Source organism: Euwallacea fornicatus, chromosome 10, assembly GCF_040115645.1.
Source record: "Euwallacea fornicatus isolate EFF26 chromosome 10, ASM4011564v1, whole genome shotgun sequence".
In the NCBI taxonomy this organism is placed as follows: domain Eukaryota; kingdom Metazoa; phylum Arthropoda; class Insecta; order Coleoptera; family Curculionidae; genus Euwallacea; species Euwallacea fornicatus.
This window is the reverse complement of record NC_089550.1, coordinates 1,735,258-1,755,344: the sequence shown is the minus strand read 5'-3', so window position 1 is coordinate 1,755,344 and position 20,087 is coordinate 1,735,258. Positions and strand designations below refer to the sequence as shown.

The window sequence follows — 20,087 nt, the reverse complement described above, 5'->3', positions numbered from 1 at the left end:
TGAAAAAGTGTACCTCGAAAAGGCTTCCATGTCAACTTCGTCATTTATTACTATTTTTCTGAGCTTTCATGCACATGTAGGTACGTTTTCCTTTATTAGGAACATAATGGTCCATCGGCCGAGCGCATAGACTGTTAATTTGCCAGACGAACCAATCCATTTCGGTCTTTGTCGTTTCACATTTACGACCGCAGGATTGAGCTGCAGTAATATAAAACACTTCCATTGTCACACTTCAATACATAAAATAATAATATAAATGGGGTATATATACTCGATTTGATAGCACCTAGGAGGAGATAACAGCTTTATTAGAGCAAAACGACGACCAAACTCCAGAAACTTTAGGGAGGAAAATAAAACGGCAACACATCGGGCAATAAATATTTTACTTACTGAGATGGAAGTTGTTTTACGAGTTTAGATAGAATTTAAGAAAAAATAAATAAAAACTTTATTCCGGGAATAAAATAGCTATTTCCATATAAGCCATAAAGTGACGCGCACCCATTCATAATACACTCTGGCTGGATTTTAGGAGGCGGTCATATAATTTTAGGAAATAGTATTTTTGATTCACTCCCTGGCAGTAAAATTTTTCATTGTGTTAATATTTAGGGCTTTAGATGAATTTCGGGCATTTACTCTTAATTCGACTTAAATAATTTATCACTTCGCGATACTACACGCCAGTTTACATTTCATATACGTTTACCGTGTAACATACATAAATTAAAGCCGTAAAAATAAAGGTAATTAAAACCAGGCTTAATTCGAATTAAAACGGAATTCATACGTGCGACTTTCATTAGATAAGTTTAGTTTCGTCAAAGGAGATTGGAACTGTTACCAGGACGTGTGAGTCTTTCGTATAACTTGAAAACCACCGCAGAAGCTGGTCCAAATTGCACAATCGAGAACGAATTGACGCACCTGTCATTCACAAAAAACCACGAATCTTAAGCTCTATGATTTGTTGAGAATACATTCAACAAATCTTGATCTGGGTTCCATGCACGAAGAGGGACTTATGAAAATTCAGTCGCATTTGGAGATAAAGCATCGATTTCCATCCCGGAGAGAAACGCCTAGAAGAAGAGCTGACAGGGTGTACAAAATACGGGTTAATTAGTTTGAAAAATCTGCATTAAAAATTAGCGAATTTTGATAAACTCTATGAACCAATGTAAACGTTCTCTTCTGAATCATTTGAATATTGCTGCAAATCTATTGAAGATTTCTTTAGTAAAGAGTTATTTGCGAAACTATTATCGTAAAATGCACATACCGGGTGCCCGGGCGCACCCGGGATATAGGAGATTAACATGGGAAATTGGATTTGATTTTTTCGCGACTGCACGTATTATCCAGTGGGAAAGCTTTTACATGAAAGTTATTCCACTCAAGACCGGCCATCATTCCGCATTTTTTTCAATATTTTATTCTACTATTACAATTAGAGCCGTTTCGGCTCGAAACGCTTCCAAATTTTAAAAATTTCAACGTCCTGCGTAACCGTTCGAATCTACGATTGGTCAAAGTCACACTGAAACAAACAACATAAGCGTAAAACCCCATGTCGAATGAATTTTTTCTTTTTTAATTTTAAATGCAACAAAGGCAAAAAAAGCGACAACATATAAACTGAACAACTACCTACATATTAAAGTTCAACCAAACAAGTAAGTGGACAAAAACAAAGAACTTGAACGTTGTTTGCAAAAACATTTACAGCAATTGCTCGTAGAGACCGCCGACCCATCTGACCAATCGTGGCCTCGAACGGTCACCCGGGACATTCAACTTTTTGAAATTTAGAGGCGTTTGAGACGAAACGGCTCCAACTGGAAGGTCTTGAGGACCGTGAGTTCCGCGTAAAATTTTCCAATATGGATAAGCCGCGCAGACGCAAAAAATAGAAACCAATTTCCTATATTAATCTGCTTATTTTTTATTTATTTAATTATCCTGACCCAGTTTCCACTGCATACTATATTACACTACATATATCCCATTATACTTAATCCCTTAGCTCAAGCCACGCCCAAAGGAAGAAAATACAAGACATTATGACTAAGCCTTGTGTATAACATAAAAGGCCACCTTATTAATTTAAAATCAATTACTTATATCTCTTATGTGCCGTGTATTATTAAGTCCCATATTAATCATTGAAAGACAAGCTGCAATGTGTAACAAGCAAAAATCCGAGCTGTGACCTTAGGCGGACTATCATTATTTAATTGGGACGTAATAATTGCAGAATGCTAGTTGATTTCAAAAGGAAATTCTCTTTGAAAGAAAACTGCATTGCAAAATCTCCTCAAGGCTTCCCCTTCAGGGAGGGAAGAAAGTTGGTGATTGATCTATGTATCAGTTTGATTGATTCCCTAATATCCCTTCTCTCCACTGAATATTTTATTAAGGCACAATATCGGGTCTGACTCTATCCACTCAGCTCTTTTTTTTTTTTTATTAATAAATGCCGACACTTCACCAGAGAGAAGACGTCGATAGTTTTTAAGCTGCCTTCCCTCATATTATCGACGCTCGAGATGAATTAACTGTCAATCAAGCCGTAGTTTCATAAATATTTCATGAAACTTCGATACTGCGGACCTTTTTATCATTTCATGCTTCCTTTAGCAGGTTCTTGTTCCTGTATGTACTGCGACAACTCTATTTAGTTCTCTTAAAGGATCTTTAAGGGCGTGAGTCAGTATCGTAATGCGAGCTTTGATAATAAAAAAAAAAAAAAAAAAAAAATCTATTTTGCTGTTGGATTGCGTGCGTGCGTTTCTATCTGAAGCGATAAAACCCATGTGCTGACAAAAATTTCCATCATTTTGATAACGTTCCGTGTTAAACTCATATTTTATCGTGCTATTGGATCTTTCGAACACACGCATAAACAAATTGCCTAGAAGGAGGATGTTGTGTACGAAATTTGCGTGGGGTGTCCCGGACGGTCGATAGTTAATTAAAAATTAAAACCGAAAGACGCAAATGTTACTCTCGAAACTTCTTCCGCTCGGTTTGATTCAACTTCGGGCCAAACTTGAGCTCAATGGCAAGCAGTATAACTTATTTCAAAGATTAAAATGTCCCGTCCCACCCAAAAGTTTTATTTAAGTCTTAACAGCAGCAATGTAAATCAGACACTGCGAACTTACACCAAAGCCCTGGATTTGGGATTAACATCTTTATCTTTTGCTCTAAAGATTAACTTAAGACGGTGCTCTATACAGTAAAATAAAATATTTTATGGAAGCGGTAACGAGTTGAGATTCGTTTCGGGAGACGCGAGATTATACGTTGCTCTTAGTGTTTGAGTCTAAGAGGAACAGACAAGCTGTAGTATTACGCCAGGGGTACGTGGCAAATTCCAGCAAAACAATAATACATGATTGATCTCTCAAGTTGGAGGAATTTCTTTTGGAAGTGAAATATTTCTAAATTAGGATTTTTTTTGTCTCTAATCATTCCAGACGTCTTCATCCCCGACCCTATACTCGTACGAGTATTTTCTGCCTCAACTAATTCCATCATTTCCGTTCCTGGCCATAATTCTCAAAAACTCTTTTCCAGAGTAAATGCCTTTGTGTCTCCACTTATATTATCTAACGAAAGACATGTTCCAAGAAATTTCACTAACTGGACTTCTAACTGAGCTTAGGACACAACGACGCGTTCCGGTTGATTGACGAATTGATTGCAGCTCATAAGTAAATGGGCTGATCTAACTTAAGGAGGTAGTCTGACGTAAACGTCTGAAAATAAGAACGTTTTTAATTTTTTTCTCAAAAACCGTCGCATATGATTGGGCAAATTTTTTTCCTGAAAAGGTTCGATTTAAAAAAGTAGAATAATTTTCTGGCGATGCGAAGTGCTTTCGAGCCGTGGGAGCTGCGCTGGTCTGTTTGTTGGAGGAAATCTAAGCTTTCTGAACCAAGTACGCTTCCCATTGTGTAGAACATCTTCAAAATAGGTGTGTTACCTTCGTTGAATATACATGCAGTAGTCCGGCTGGCAATCTCCAAGTTTCCTTGCACCAAAATTCGTGTTTAGGTGTCAAATACGAGAGTTGAAGCTCTCGTTATTGTTTTACGTGTTGAGATCACTCGAGAAGATTGGGTTGACTCAAATCTTCATGTATCGGCACCAAAACCTGTTTTCTTCGTCCAACACGGACGGATGAGAATGCGTATTTCCCTCGGTTTTGTGCCGTTGCCATTTACACCACGAAAGTTCACCCTCTGTACAAAGGTGACGCTAAGGTTTTTCGTCCGTAGAAAATTTGTGATAATGAGCACCCCTTATTGCTCTGCGTATGTCTTCCACTAAATCAGGACGTGGTTCAATCGCTAATCCATCATATAATTACAAATCGTGCATGTCTTTGTTGGTTAAAGTCGCCGTTTTCGGTTTAGATTTAGATTAAACATGGTTTGCTCGAAATTTAAGCGATATTCGTCTGCGACTGCGTTTGTCTAAATAGCTGAGAAATATCGCGTTCTACAGAATCATACTGTAGAAGAATATTGAAATAGGCATGTGCAGGAAAAACCCCAATGCATACCCTATCTATCTACCACGAACCCCTAGCGCATGCTCTTAGTGCGCTTGCTTCAAGCATAATTATTAGTCCTAAAGGAAGGAATAGCGTGAACAAACTATGGAATATTAATTCCATGGACGTAAAACATCGAAAAACGCAAAAAATCTTTTTTTCCTGACCCATCACACTAGACTACCCCTTTAATAATAACATGATTCAGATCACTTCAAGTCATTAAAAGTCGAGCGAAACAGTCTATTGAGAGAGGGTCGCTGCAAATAGGGTTTTTGGAGTGGAAATTCCTTCGCAATCGTTTCTCGTTTATTTATTCGTAGAAATTGAAAGGAAATAGGAATAGTTCAAAGATTGAATATACTTGGCCTTGCACTGACGTGTTTCTCCTACTTTTATCTCACGATAACCGTTGGGCGGGGTCCGTTGCTCAGCTTGCTAACCGGCTTTATTCGCGCGTCGGAGGAAATTAGGAAAGTGTGACGATCGGCCGGACCCTCTCAGAGGAAACCTCCAAGTTGTAGAAAGTAGTAGGCTTAAGAAACTTCCACATCCTTTTAAAATATTAAACCTAATCCACATAAGCTCCTTAAACGATGCAAACATCCGGAGCCCCGTCACGTTTATGAAAATAAATTTTCTTCTCTCAGGATTTTCGCCTAAATTTTCACGTTTTGTGATGGATGACTCAAGCGTTGCAATTACTTTATTTGTGCGGGATGGCCTTAGCTCTGACAGCGCATATTAAATTACACCCAAGTCTTGCATGACGGTAAGTTGTCCTTCCGAAGCGATGACGTATGGCACGCCATACGTCATACGCTAAGTCGTTCATTTTTATATATTAATCATACGAGAAATGCGTGCGATAGCAGTTGGCGAAGACGGGGAACGGGTGCTGCACAACTCCTAAAAGCCGATTTGAATATATTAAATTTTTTTATTGCCTCTTTAGGCCTCGATATTTTCATCCGCTTATTCGTATGACAAGAGGGTTGTAGCGCCAAGAAACCGATCCGCTTCTTAACGCCTAAATCCGGGAAGAACTTAGAAAGCACCAGGAAATTGTATAGGTAAATTGGTCCATCCACAGATATTATGTTAATGCCAATCCTATTTCGAGGTAACATTGGGCAATTACGGAATCTGATTGAACCGGAAATGCGTTTCTCCACTCGCAATGGGATTTCCCGATTAGTCATTATAGATATTGACATAATTACAGCAGTGGCATTATTACACTTGACTTCCCTGCTGCGAAATATATTAAAAAAACGCTCAAATCAGTTGATTGAACTCGGCTGTCTCAGGCTAAGAAAGAATTTCAAATTTATTTCTTAATAGCTCCTTATGTGGAAATAAATTGACGAAAGTCCGACGCACCTTAAAGAAATCGAAAAAGAATAAAAACGTCCAGGCCTTCCAGAAAAGTTACGAAGTTCGCCTCGATTTAGCGCCAATTTTGTATAAATAATTCTATGAGGATGTGATATCAGGCACTCATGTTCGTCTTGATGAAAAGAAGATGCCAAGATAAAGAACAAACCCTTCAGTCCTTCTCTGTCCTTGGAACGATTAACTAACAGGGGAAAGAGCAGTGAATTTCTTTGATTTCGTTTTTGTCTTGTTTTTGAATTTGTTGAATTCGAAATCGAGCAAGAGGGGATGTATCGCTCGTTTCAATACTGCATTTTATGCATCTTACCTACGTGCAAGAGGATCTCAAAAACTTTAATCCACGGAAGCCCGACGTCATGTAGGTGACGATGGTGAAGATGGAGAAATAAATAAAAGAAAAATAGCTGAACACCGTGTCTCTGAGAACCTTGCAAATGATGGACAGCTGAAGATGAGAAGAAACAAAACATTGATCATCGTGACGACACAACATAAAATGAGAAGAGAACTCTACGCCCTTGAAGGTATCTCTAAAAGGGCGAAATTCAACGCCGAAGAACTAGATGTGCAGAGGTATTTAAACAACCGGACGATCGCGTTTTCGCAGAATTTGAAATTATAATGAAAATAACTAAAACCGGATAATTTTAAACTGTAACACAAGATTGCAGGACCTGAGGTGCAGTAGTGGAAGGAGGCCGTAGGTGACTGCAGTTATATCAGATAAATGGAATATGAAGGACCTCAGCTGAGGTGCATGAACCGAAGCGAAATAAGTTAGAAAGCTGGAAGAATTACGGGAGTAATCCACGACTGTCCTGCGAGTTTTAAAATATGTAGCAAAGTAATCCCGCGACTGCTTTGAAATTACCAAATGAAACAAAAGCAGTCAGTCTGGGTGAAACTAGAGAATGGAAAACGTGGAAGGGAAAATCCACGAAAAGAACGCAGATAGTAGCTGATCTTACCAATTTCTGAAACATCTTGGAGTGCTCACTCTCCCCAGATCTAACCGCAGAGACATATGAGGACCTCCCGAGGCAACATTGTTCCTAGTGCGATCTGGGGCGAAAGTGTCCCAGAAACTTTTAAAATGGCGAATGTGGACAATTACTTTGAGCTAAAGTCGTTGCTTCGAAATCATGCTTTGATTTGCCGTTCCTCGGAAATCTAGACAACGCAGCGTTTTGTCCAGGATTAACGAACCCCAGGTGAAAAAACTCGCAAACAAAGACTCCGAAAAGTCTGAGCCTACAATAAAAATAATTAAATTTCGTCATCCTTATCTGGCAAATAATGAGTGTACAATTTCGTAACAATGCAACCGAATAACCCCGCTTATGTTTATGATTGCACAACATTGTATGCGGCGACAGACTTTCTGCAGCTGTCTGAGATAGCTCTTATCAAACTTTATACTAAACAGCATATTTTACAACCAAACTGATCAAGTAATTGCGCAGCATATTATTATTTGTTTCGCTGGCTCTGTCAATGACCTTAATATTTTTATTGTTCCTATACACTGCCTAACCATTCCTCGACATAGACACATCTGCGCACCCACTACTCCAGCTGGTACTTAAATTTTTCACCGAGAGGAATCGCTGGACTATGAGGAATACTTCCTATGTCGCTCTAATTAATGGACGAGTTATTGGGTTTCCCTAGGTTAGCCAGTGTAAGTGTGCAGCATTTCTAAGAGGGCACATAACGTTTATTTATGATGAAAGATAACATTGGCGTAATACGACCGGAAAAAAGTCTTGCCATGGCTGAAAAATGAACTGCGACCTTGAGCTTTGATGAGCACTTTTCTTCCATCAAAAGCTCTGCCGAATTCGCACAATGTGTAGTATATTTGGGGCATTAATGCTAATTTGCATCTTGTTATTCAAAGTTTTATAGGGCCATAATTTCTGGGCATTTACAGGGGCGTAAAACTAAATAGACCATAACGCACAGTATAAAACTTTTAAGTGCATATACATTAAGAAAGTTTTCCTGGCATTTTTCCTGGCCTAGCGAATGTACACTGGAGGTTCGATTAATATCCCTGAAGGGCCAATTTGTCATTGCTGCGATGATAATGAAGAAATAGCGGGATTAAGGCCTGTTCGGAGGCATAATAGCGATTTTGAATAGGTAAAGGAGGATCGTATTTGCGTTCGCCGGTGCTCCCCAACTTACTATTTAGGACTTCCAGGGACGATTAATCTTGCGAGTGTACAGGCTTATTGCAGATAATGTGCCATATTTTGTCACAAAGATATATCGCGGTCTGTTATTATTATTCCGCCGGAAAGCGCATATTTTCGCCCGATGAAAAACGGCTGCAGTCGATAGAGTAATACATTTAATTAATCTGGTTTATAAAGCACGGCAATTACTGCATGCAAACGTCGATTTATCAGGAAATATGCGGTAAAATTAGTAATTTTTCCGAAGCACAGCGACACTATTTTTTTCGTCTGAACGAGGCAGGGATTGCAGGAAATGCGAATGGAGTTGCGTGCTTTCGAAAATGCCACATAGCATGTGAACGCTGCATAGATTTTTAATCACATCGACATGCTCTTCAAAGTTATTAATATTGAAGAGAGAAATATCTCATTTATGTATAATGCAATTAATTGACGTCTCCCCTTTCGTTTCGTCCATCCCCACAAGGCTGCACAGGAATGTTCGAGAACCCGTCGGAAGTCGAAAGAAGTACAAGAACGAGAAATTAATCTATATCGGTTTCGTATTGGTGAAAAATAAAACCACATCCCAGAATCGAACTATGGCTTAAAAAATCGCTCGAAACGATGACTAATGAGATATGGCTCTCATGCGGACATGAGGAAGGCAATGCTGGAATTGATCACTAAAAGAAAAACATCAATACAACGCAAAATATCCCGAAAATGTCAATAAATTCTTCTCAAAATATGATAATAGAAAGCACCATTGCAGCGAACACTATCTAGAATACTGAAAATTATATGAAATAGAAGAACGGTTGCTGTATGACATGCTACAGGCAAGCAATACAACGATATCGCGATATTACAGTAGATATATGGCAAAAAGACTTGAGACGTCGAGCATGTAAAAGCAGCTATTTCTTTTCCTCGGACCGTGGGAAACTGACTTATCATGGTTTGAAAAGCATTTAAGACAAGTCCCGTCAACTTACTGATTAGTATTTGGTAAAAACTTGGAGACGGCCTGCTGGCACAGCTGATTTATGTCCGCGTGACATTTGAAAAATTTATCATGTTTCGCAATTGTTTAATTTTCAATGCTGCGTTTTTTTTTATCGAATTCTTATCTTATACCATTTTCAAGATCGTCATGTTTTAGGCACGTAATTGTGGTATCATATTACATGACAGGAGTGGAACTACCCTCGCTCCGCGGCGCGAGACATGCATTGCCTAAAAAGCTGTTTCGACTCACATAGTAAACTCAACTTCGAAAAGGCACATGCAGTTTGCACCAGGCAATCTTTAAGTACACTTAAAGTCATGGAACTTTTCAATCATCAGTGATACGTCAACCAGCCCTCATGGCGCAATCGTAGAATCTAACTTGTAACTCACGTAGATGATAATTCTTACGTCATTCACTGCCTGGATAATCCCGAATTGCCCACTTGCAAGAGCAGTAAAGGGATAATGATAGTGGATGATCTCCATTCTGGTGCCTTTGAAGACGCTTAAGATCTCCATGAGGCAAGTTCTACGTTAAGATTTTCTTTATGGTTTGCTCAGAGGTACTGTCTCTCAGGGATCCAGGCACCTGCGTTGATGGGATGGTAAACTTAGTCCCGCTTTGATGTGATCGTTGGGTGGCTTACAGGATGCGTCCATCTGCAAGAAATAGAAGCGAGACCTGAAAGCCATAAATACGAATCGAGAGAAAAAATAAGGATGTAAGTAAAGATAAAGAGGAACAGGAGCAAAATAGAGATAAAAGTGTTAAAAAGCGATGATCAGCTCATAGCAGAATAGTTATTTGAGTCATCGTTCACAGGGAGTATTTGTGCAAATACTATTAATAGCTGGTTTAATGTCCCGCATGATTAGAGGCAATTATGTGTTAACCTATTATTCCACAAGTGCCAAAAGTACGTTCCGAAATTAACCACTGTGCGTTTGGGCGTTATCACTACAGCTCTTTCGTGATAGTGATGTTTCTCTTTGAATGAACCTACTTCACTTTTTCAATAGTATTCCAATTTCGAGGGTCTACAGCAGACCCAATTCTGTTTCCGAAACGTTTCGATCAGCCAGACCATTTTCTCCTTCTCTCGCGCACCTGCGATGACGAATTCGTCTCTAAATACCGTTAGCTCTTTGAATTTGAATGTTTCCTAATAATTGAATAGTTAATCACAAAACTGTAGTCGGCTTCAACCGGTAATTTACTCCGAAATTACACGTCGATTTTCATTACTGTAAACATTAAGCCGGAATGAAAAGTTAATTAGTAATTATTGTAAGGTGTGTCCGCTTACGGCTTCCGACGAAGTTTAGGTGTTAGTTTGGCTTCTTAGTGCTATTTGAAGATGATTGTATGCAAACGTTGCATGTTTTAGAGCTACTGAAAACTGTTAGACAAGGTAGGCAATTACCATAAAACAAGAAACTTGCAAAGCCCACACACTCAATTTACCGGAGTCTTAATTTATTCATTCAGTAGCCGAAGTTATCCGAGTGTTTCCACCCTCGCCAAAGGAGACCAACTTACTTTTAGTGGGTATTGTTTGTTAATGCACATCCGCAGTTGACAATTGTAGTGGAGGAATAGAAGTCCATTAATTTGGATAATAGTTGGGTTTACGACCTTTTTACATTTATGAGATGCCACGATACGAAGGTGTCCCGCTAGGGAAATAGTGACACAGCAACTCTCTCATCGTATATTGAATTTTATATGCATTTTAACCTATAAAGCTGCTCGTCTTCACGTAGCCAGTTTTATGTGCCCTAAACTTGCCAGCTCGTAGCATATCTGAATAGGATAATGACTTTTATGGAAAGGCTGCGACAGTTTTGGATTTGCCTTACGCGGATAAATTATTCATAGATAAGGGGAACGATCCCCATTCGGATTCGATGAACTAAATTACATTCTATCCTGTCACTTTTAATAAAAATGGCGATCCACGTCAAGACACTCAGCCGGGATGCATCTGCATGCCCTTGAACAGGGAAAGCGCTCTTGAACCGAGTTGAAAAAGGTGTGACGAGGGCTCAAGAAGTCGATGACGAGAGGGGTTTGTACTTAAAGTGGCTTTAAGGCGCGCAGTCGCGGACTCTAAGTGACACGTTGCCGACGCGTGCGGTAAGAAGTCGAGTAAAATAACGGGGCATGCGCCAGCGTGAGAAGGCTGGACGATCAAAGATTTCGTGTACAAAGAAAAAAACTTTTATCACGCTAGCCCGTGTGAAATATTTGCTGGACACTAACATTCAATTTAACCTACAGAAGATAACAGAGATAACGCACTTGTGTGTACATACGGCCTTGGCTGAATGTATTGAGCATCCCTATCACCAGCAGGTATCTGGATTACTACTAGGTAAATGCAAATTAAACTATCTTTATTCGTAAAGGGTACAAGTTTTTATTTATTTATTTTTTAATTAATATTTTGTAAGACCACCCTCCGCCTTAATTACAGCAGCTATACACTCAGGTGTGGTGTCTACAAGCTTTTTACCCTCATCTGAGGAAATTGCTTCCTGTTCTTGTTGCAACACACTTTTTAAATGATTTTTAGACATTATAGTACGGTTTCGTATTTTTCTCTTTAATAAACTCCACAAGTCTTCGATGGGGTTGACATCAGGGGACTGTGCAGGCCATTCTAGAAGAGCAATGTGATTTTCCTCGAACCACTTCATTTTATGCTTCGATTTGTGCCATGGAGCGTTGGCCTGTTGAAATTGTAGTCCCTCCGTGATTGTGTCGCCAAAAAAGTCCGAAATTGATAGTGCAAAGGCTGTTTCCAAAACGTTTCTGGATTTTACGGAATTCATGCGTCCTCTAAAAGTCACTAGTTTGCCCACCACCATGCACCCCCACATCATCACGTTACCACCACCGTATTTTACAATAGTCAAAATAAAATTTGGATTATATTCTTTTCTTTTGCGTCACCTAATGTAAGTAGCTCGAGGGTTTGAGATATATGTTTAATGATAAAAATAACGATTACGAAGGATTAGTAATTTCATATGTTTATAAAATGTATATTTCCTAAAAACGATGAATTTCTACTGAATATGCTTCAATTTTACTTGGCTGAAAGTTAGATTCATCTGACCAATCTTCCATTGGTAAATTCCTGTCTCTGAAAGCCCAGATGTAGAGCGAATTCATATTGGTTTTTGTGAGCAAAGGCTTTTTTCTAGCTTTACAGCCTTTCAAGCCAACGTCTTTTTGCTGTCCCAGCAAAAAATGTTTTTTGCACTTTCCATTCGATTGTCAGCAAACGAGTTGAACAGATGTTTTCTTTCGATCTTCCAATAAAGCCCTGATCAATTTTCCATCTTCGCGTTTTGAAGTAATATGTTTTCAACTTGATTTTGATCGACTGGCGTAGGACCCAGTTGCCTGAAATCGACCAAGAGCATACTGCACAGCCCCCCCCAGAATCTTTCAAATCCTTAGCAATTTCAACTTGAGAGTATCCTTGCACAGGCATAACTTGGATTTGCACTCTTTTTTGCAGATTTAGTTCACTTGTTTCAGGCATTATTCACAGGAAGCAATAAATATTAATCTTTCTCTAATTGTAAAACAGACAGGGTGTTCAATGCATTTGGCCAAGGCTGTACGTATGTATGTATGCTGACTTCACCAAATGACATTTTCCAACGAGATAATGCAAGACCGTATACTGCGAAAATTACTCAGAAGTACCTGGAACAAGAACAATTGGAAATGCTGCCTTGGCCTGCACGGTCGCCGGACCTATCACCTATCGAACATCTTTGAGGTATGATCAGTCGAAATTTACCGAGGTCTCCAAACAATTTGGACGATCTACGACACTACCTTGAGGTAACATGGAATGGAATGCCTCAGGAGGATATTGATCATTTGTTGCAAAGCATGCAGCGAAGAGTGTATGCTTGTATTGCTGTACGAAGTAACGTCGTTCTTTGTTAACTTTTTAGTTAGTGATTTTTTTTCTATTAAAACTCTATTTGATACTCTGTTATGAAGCACTATTTTGCCAAATTTTAACAATTTAATTATTATTATTACTGGGTGACGCAGACCATATGAAAGTGAATGTGCATTTAAGAAATATAGAAAATTCGAATTGAGGGAATTTTAGTCCGTTCCAATCGGAGAAGATTGTGTTTTACTTAAAAATCTGCTACTTTTTCGCGTTGTGAAACGATTAACTATCTCTACTACTGTGTTTAAGTGTCACTTTGCCGCACGCATTTGCGTGTTAAACCCAGTGCTTTCTCGTATCGAGTGCAGGAAATATTTTTCCCACACTCGTGCTGTAGTTTTTGAAGGCATTTTGTTTTATTTTGTTCTTTCTTACATTCATTATATTTCTTTTACAGTTTCCATTTAAAAAATTGAAAATAAATTGGTTGAAAAAAGTATTTCTATTTATTCGCAGTAGTAAAGTGTTGTTCCCAACTCGCGCGGAAAGTCTTTCCCTCCCTCCTCGACTGCTTCGCGTCGCTCAGGCAATTAAAGTCGCTTGCGGGGAGTATCGCTTCCGCACATGCTAGGAAAATAACTATCAACGCACCCAATTGCTACCGCAGTTAACGAGCGCTAAAATATCACTTTCCGAACTTGTTAGATACACTACTATTGCGGTCTTTGTAACCGTCGTCTTTTTGTTAATTGTAGAATTGGGCGGAAAAAGAGCTTTCCCACTTCAACTCAAAGTACGCCCCTGAAAAGCTCTTGTCCGACATTTAAACTGAAACGAACTCCTCCAAATAACCCATTCCCGGTAGTAACAAGGAGGAATATTAATTAATCAGAACATCATAATGCGTGTTTGGATTTCGCATTAGGCCGAAATTATAGTAGATGAGTTTACCTCGTGCGATTAGCATTGCAAATGTGTTACGTACTTAATTGAATACGGATTAGGTGCTTTTACGAAAAAAGGATGGGTGTTCGGCTAATTACTAAAAGCACTAGTGTAATTGCTATGAAAATGAGATGAAGAAATATCGTTTCATTATTCATGACGTGCGAGTGTTATCTGGCAGTGGAATGCAGCAACAAGCTTCCACTGATGGAAAAACTGTTGTAATGAAAATATAAAATCATCATTAATAAAAATTTCATACAACAATTGGCAAGTATCAATCAATTTTGTCGAAGGGCTGATTGATGATTTGAGGGGGGATCTGAATAGTTTGTGCCGGTGTCGCCTTCTCAGACCTTACCAGAGAGATAATGTGGAGAAATGTAAAAGCCGTGTAGGACGGACGCAATGGCAAGGTGGGTTTGTTTCGTTATCGTGCTTTTCAATCACATTTTTAAATTTATTGCAGGGGGATTTCAACATTTTGTTCGAAGTGCTTATCATGCAAACGGCATGTTATCTAATTACAGGAAGCAAACCCAATTAATCCGAAACTAATCACCAGCTAATACTCCAATAACTATATCCGATGCGATCGGCCAGAATGGCAAATCCCACTTTAGGACATTATAACATAATGATTAATTACTATTAATACTAATATGATGCTTTACACTTCTGGGAATCGGCCAGTAATGCAGGACGAATTCGATTGGCAATATTATTTAGCTGCTTTTGATTTCTTCTGTGTAGCTGTTAAAACCCATTGATCTATTTGAAAATGACCGAAGCCTGAAAATTGCTGAAGAACTTCTAGAAGCTTTTAAAAGTCTTCTTAGAATCCAAAATCCAAAGAATTCCGATATTTCCCAAAACCACGTTGAAATCGTAGCTTCAACCTTGATCTTCCTGCAGCTGAATACACCAATCTACTGATGTTGAAAGCAACATTTCAAATTTGCATTAGCGGATTTAGGTTTTTATTCAGATTGTCCAATCCGTCAGAATAGCCTCAGGTTGGGCTTCCTCATCTGGGATACCTTACTACATCGAAGTTTCGGTTGGCGGAATTGTAGCCTCTGTCTGGAGCCCAAGCTACGCTACATGGGAAGACATTACTGGCTTCTGTAGTTCAGCGCAAATTTTGATCTGCAAGAGATTCTTTGGTACTCAGTTTTTGAATTTCGTAGAACTCTCTCAAAATTATTAAATGGAAATTCGCGAAAGTTCTAACTTCCTGACAGCTCTATGTGTAGCTCCCTGTCAGCTCTATCTGTTGCCAAAAATATCATTTTTCGACTGTCGTTTAGACTTATGAGTTTTAATTGGCAAGTCTGTCTTGATAGTTAAAATTTATCCTTCAGGAGTTCATTAGCAATTTACTTGATTGAAATCAAGTTACTGCGTTGAATTTACTTCAGATGTCCCCTCGATTTAGCTGGCTCTGTAGCCCCATTTCAGCGTTATACACCTTCTAAAGTGTCATTAATCTACTGTATTTTAGAGCAAAGTTGCAAATCTGAATTCGCAAGTCTGTTTTGAGATTCAGTTTTTCAACTGTTCAGAATTTCTAAGGAGCTTGCAGCTTGAAATCAGGTTAGAACGTTGAAATTCTGCGAATATCTAACCTTAAGTGAGCTCTATCCGTAACCTGCTGTGAGCTCTATCTACCTCTAAAAATGTCACTAAATCCACTGTAATTCAGAACAAAGTTTAAAAATTTTAATTCGCAGGTTTGCTTTAATATTCAGTTCTTGAAACCGTCAGAACTTTCTTAAAAGTTTCCTGGCTCGAAATCGAGTTTACCGTTTTGCAATTTGGTGAAACTGTAGCTAAGTCTTTTCTAACTAATAAACCACGAATTTCTAGAATTCGCCGCATTTGAGAGTTAAGGCTCTTTTTCCTTTTTTTTCGAAAAATTAAGCTCCGGGAAACAGCTGAGGCGCGTTATGGCTTCGTGTTGCGTCGTCCGATGACTTGACGTTCTATCAAAAGAGCTGCCGGAGCTACGCCAAAAAGGCAGTTCCCGAGATGTCGAGGTCGGGCCGCAAATTACGAAGATTTTCGAGAAAATTTCGAGGTTTCGGTTCGACGCACGCAACAGACCTGGTTGCCCAAGTTGAACTTCTGGAGGGCCGGAGTGCGACCTGAGGTCGTTGCAAAAATTATGAGTGCCGACTTCAATCGAAGGCGCAGTTTCCGGCCAAAGCCATAAACTCCGTCGGTTTCCTCATAGTTTGTCGAAGAGGCAAAACAAAGTCCGCGAAATCAACCGATCACTTAATATTCCACCGGAAAATGTTTTATTGAAGGTAAAGCAGTTTACGCCAGAACCAATTACAAATATTTTAAAACTTTGGAAAAACTGTTGTAAACCTAAAACAAACTTGCTTAAAGTTTTATAATTTCAATCTAAAGTTGGCAACTTTATAGGTGTGTTTGGGTATTAAAAGTTTTAAGCATAAAAGGGCGAGTCCATCCACAAAGGCTTGCATCAACCTGCGGTAATTAAAAAAATGTGCCGTAAGGGCAAAAACTCGAAATTGAATTAGCAAAACTATTCAATAACTCGGCCTTCGACAGTCTTTTTACATCCAGAAGGTCGTTTGCCCGGTAATGGCTCATGAGATAACTGCAGTTTTTATGTGTTTTTAAGGTGATTAATTTCGACCAAATGCTCTTACAGTAATAATCGCGAGGCATTTTAACGTTTGCTTTTACAAGAAATTAACTTTAATGGCTTTTATCTCGAATCGGTCGTCTCGCTGATAAAAAATTATTATGATTTTATGTTTCTGAGGTTAAATGCGTGGCGTTATTGGCCGGCCGCACCGTATAATTAAACCCCGGGTATAGTGCAGGCGCGGATTAACTGTACACTTAACAGCTCGTTGTTTTATTGCTCTTCGACATCGTCAAATCCTTAAACTCGCTGATAAAACTGCACAATGCGAAGCTAATTATAATAATAAGGCTGGAGATAAGGCACAGTCACATCAGTGAATCATGGAGAGATTACTAAACCTGAACACCAAGGTCTAATGGCAGCTTGTTTACACCGATGCATTTTTAACGCAAACCGACAATAATTACTTTCTAACCGTCGCTTTTAGCATATTTGTCCCTAAATGCGTATACAGGGCGACCGGTCACCTGACTCAATTCAATCACCTTGGCAAAATGCAAATCAACCAGGCATATCTGGTCGGGCTGTTTGAAATTCATCTCACTTGCAATCAGCTTCAGTTTCCGCAAACGTAAACTCTCTGTATGGATCGGTCTGATGGGGCATTTTCGCGATAAATACCATAATACGTATCACTGGTTCTGAGAACTCATAATCTAAAGAAAAAATCCGTTTAACCTGAACTCGTGCTCCGCGAACACAGCCGTTGATGGTACAATCGGGTACGGAACTCACAAATGGCCCTATCGCCGAATTTCACTACATGTAGCAATTTTAGACTGCACCAATGATGAATTTGTAATCTTCTCATAATATTTTGACTTGTTTTCGTCACTATGCCGCTTTGGTCCTTACGGGCCTCTTCTAGAGATCCCTCTGCAATTATCGTCGCAGACCATTTCCACCAATGAATTTTATGCTGTTTGTGTGGTTCACTCTGCTCTTCATAATTCTGGATTTCCCACATCTCCTCAATTTCGATGTCTTTTTGGCCAATTTCCAAGGCGATTACGTACACAGAAGCCACATTACACATGGCCCATCTTTGACGTATTACCCATCGACCGACAAGTTAATACCTCTCACAAAAGCTCGAGTGTTTGACTAACTGCACTTGGAACTTATTTTCGAGTACAGTACTCCATGGTACTTCTGCTAAAGTAATTTCGCTTGTCCTTAAGCTTCAGTGCCGAAGAACGTTCGTAAATAAGTCAAGCATCCACGAACTATTTTTTTATTTTAAAGGTCAAGATCGAGATTTACCTTTTTATACCGTTTACTTTTGGCCTTGCAACGGTTCCATGGTGTAATCGTTATGATTTCTGATGGTTGATGATGATTTCAGATTGCTGTTCCTATCGATAAATACTTATTATTGTGACACTTCTGATTTACTTTCGGTCTCAAAATCAGTTCCGTTGTGTCAGGCGGTGTTTGATGAATAATCGGCTGGTAAGCTGAAATCGCCCTTCTGCAGAGGCTCTAAAATAACAGGAGTCGGCTCGTTTCGTAGTTCCCTTCAAAATGATCTTCCAGGCCAAGTCGAGTTTCATGGAAGTATTTTCAAAAATCTGGGTAAACGTGATACGACCTCATGTTTCTTTTAAAGTAAATTTGATGCTTTTAAAATTGCGCTAAAAGGACATTCTAAAAATTTGAAAAAAATTAAAATAATAAATAATAACAAAGCGAACCACAACGCAACAAAATTGCAACTCTCTTCGCTTTTTCGTAACAATTTTGATTTTAATGGGACAGCCACTTCGTATAAAGTTCGCATAGATGTTCTGGGACTCTCACCCGACGTAACTTCTTCAGCATCAACAGTAACCTGAAGTGGCTTAGTGTCTTTTATGATTTTTTTGGCGAAGAATCACCAGCATATTATCCAATAAGCTGAAAAGAATTTGGAAAGGATATCCCCCGAAATTTAATATTTCAGGTGGAATCTCCTAGTTGCGGAACTGCAAATTAAAAAAGGGCAAGAACGTATTGAGTTTCCTTCTGTGGAGGCCTCGTTTTTATGAAAATATATCAGACAGGCGCTAAAAAATATAAAACTTTATTAACCAATATATCCCGAGGAGATTTTTTATTAAAAGGGATTATGTTTTCATTTTATGCCCTGCTCTATATCGGATTTCGCGTCGGAAAAAGGGAGACCGGGCAAATAAAAAATATCGAGTGTTTACTCATTTCGCAGCTGACGCCTGCATGCACCATAAATCTGAATCTTGTTCAGGTTTCGAATTTTTCTTGATTTTATCGATGATCGATAGGACTGGAACAGGAATTTGCCCCCGCATCTTCAACAGACTCGAAATATCCTCAGCCCGGTCCTTTCCGCATACGAGAAGTAGCAGAGGGAGATGCTCAAAGCACCACCCGATGTCAAAATAAAAAATGGGGCTCATTAGTTTTCAGTGCGGCAAACTGGAGATGGTTTGATAAAGACAAAATAGTTCTTACTAATGTTACATGAGTTGAAGTTATGGCCTGTGTTATGAACGTGTCAAAATAAATTTATAGAATATCTTGTTGGCTGCATTGAAATGATTTATCTTTCTACATGTGCCTGGGCTTTGTTTACTTAGTTTTGGGTTTGAACCATTTGTTTTCACTCTTTCGAGCAGTATTAGCAATTGCCACTGAAGTATAAAAGTCGAAAGAAAATTAACGAAACCATAAATCTCGGCACCAGGAAGAGCTATGCTATGCCCAAACACACATAAAAATAAACAATGTCGTGCCCAAGATAAATAGACAACATTTTATTGCCTCCACTATATAATTTTTAATTATAACGTACGAAAGAAACCAAGTTTTCAGTATCATTATATTTTTTCACTTCCATAAATCCTTTTAGATTTAATACTTAGTGGGAGTTGACACACCTTTTTAAGAGCAATAAAGCTTGCTCTAGAAACATTCATAAATTATACTGAAAATCACCATGATTCCACTCACTGCTAGTTTTTTACTTATAGTTCCGCGCTTTCGGCTCTCAAACTTCAGAATATCCAAGGTTTCGAATCTGTTCTGCGCGGAGGACCAATCGCCCGAACAAGTTCGTACCGGCATTGACACTCCGGGGATTGGTCGCAGGTATGTTCGAATCGATCTCCCATGGGAAGATATTGAAGAATTTCTACGCGATTATCAAAGAAGTAAATTGCAGAAATTTTCGAAGGGAAAACTAATTCGATGGTTCTTCTTGATATGGATTTGGTCTCCGGGGCACTCTCGATCTTTTTTAATTCCCCCCTCCTCCAATTCCCCGTTACGGCTTGGTTCCAAGATGCGCAGCAATTTGCCGTATATTAATACCACAAATTAGTGAGTTGAGTTACCCGGCAGTTGGAAGG

At 39.1% G+C, this 20,087-nt stretch overlaps 1 protein-coding gene and 1 long non-coding RNA gene across 2 annotated transcripts in view; one reads left to right on the top strand and one right to left on the bottom strand.

The window, feature by feature from the left end:
• The window catches only part of LOC136341585 (leukotriene A-4 hydrolase), a 289,106-nt gene that overhangs the window by 22,844 nt on the left and 246,175 nt on the right, over positions 1-20,087 (top strand). The window lies entirely within an intron of this gene.
• Positions 9,580-20,087, bottom strand: part of LOC136341594 (uncharacterized) — a 58,998-nt gene continuing 48,490 nt past the window's right edge. The window contains exon 3 of the long non-coding RNA XR_010732515.1: positions 9,580-9,825. This is a non-coding gene — a long non-coding RNA (uncharacterized lncRNA). The remainder of the gene's footprint in view (positions 9,826-20,087) is intronic.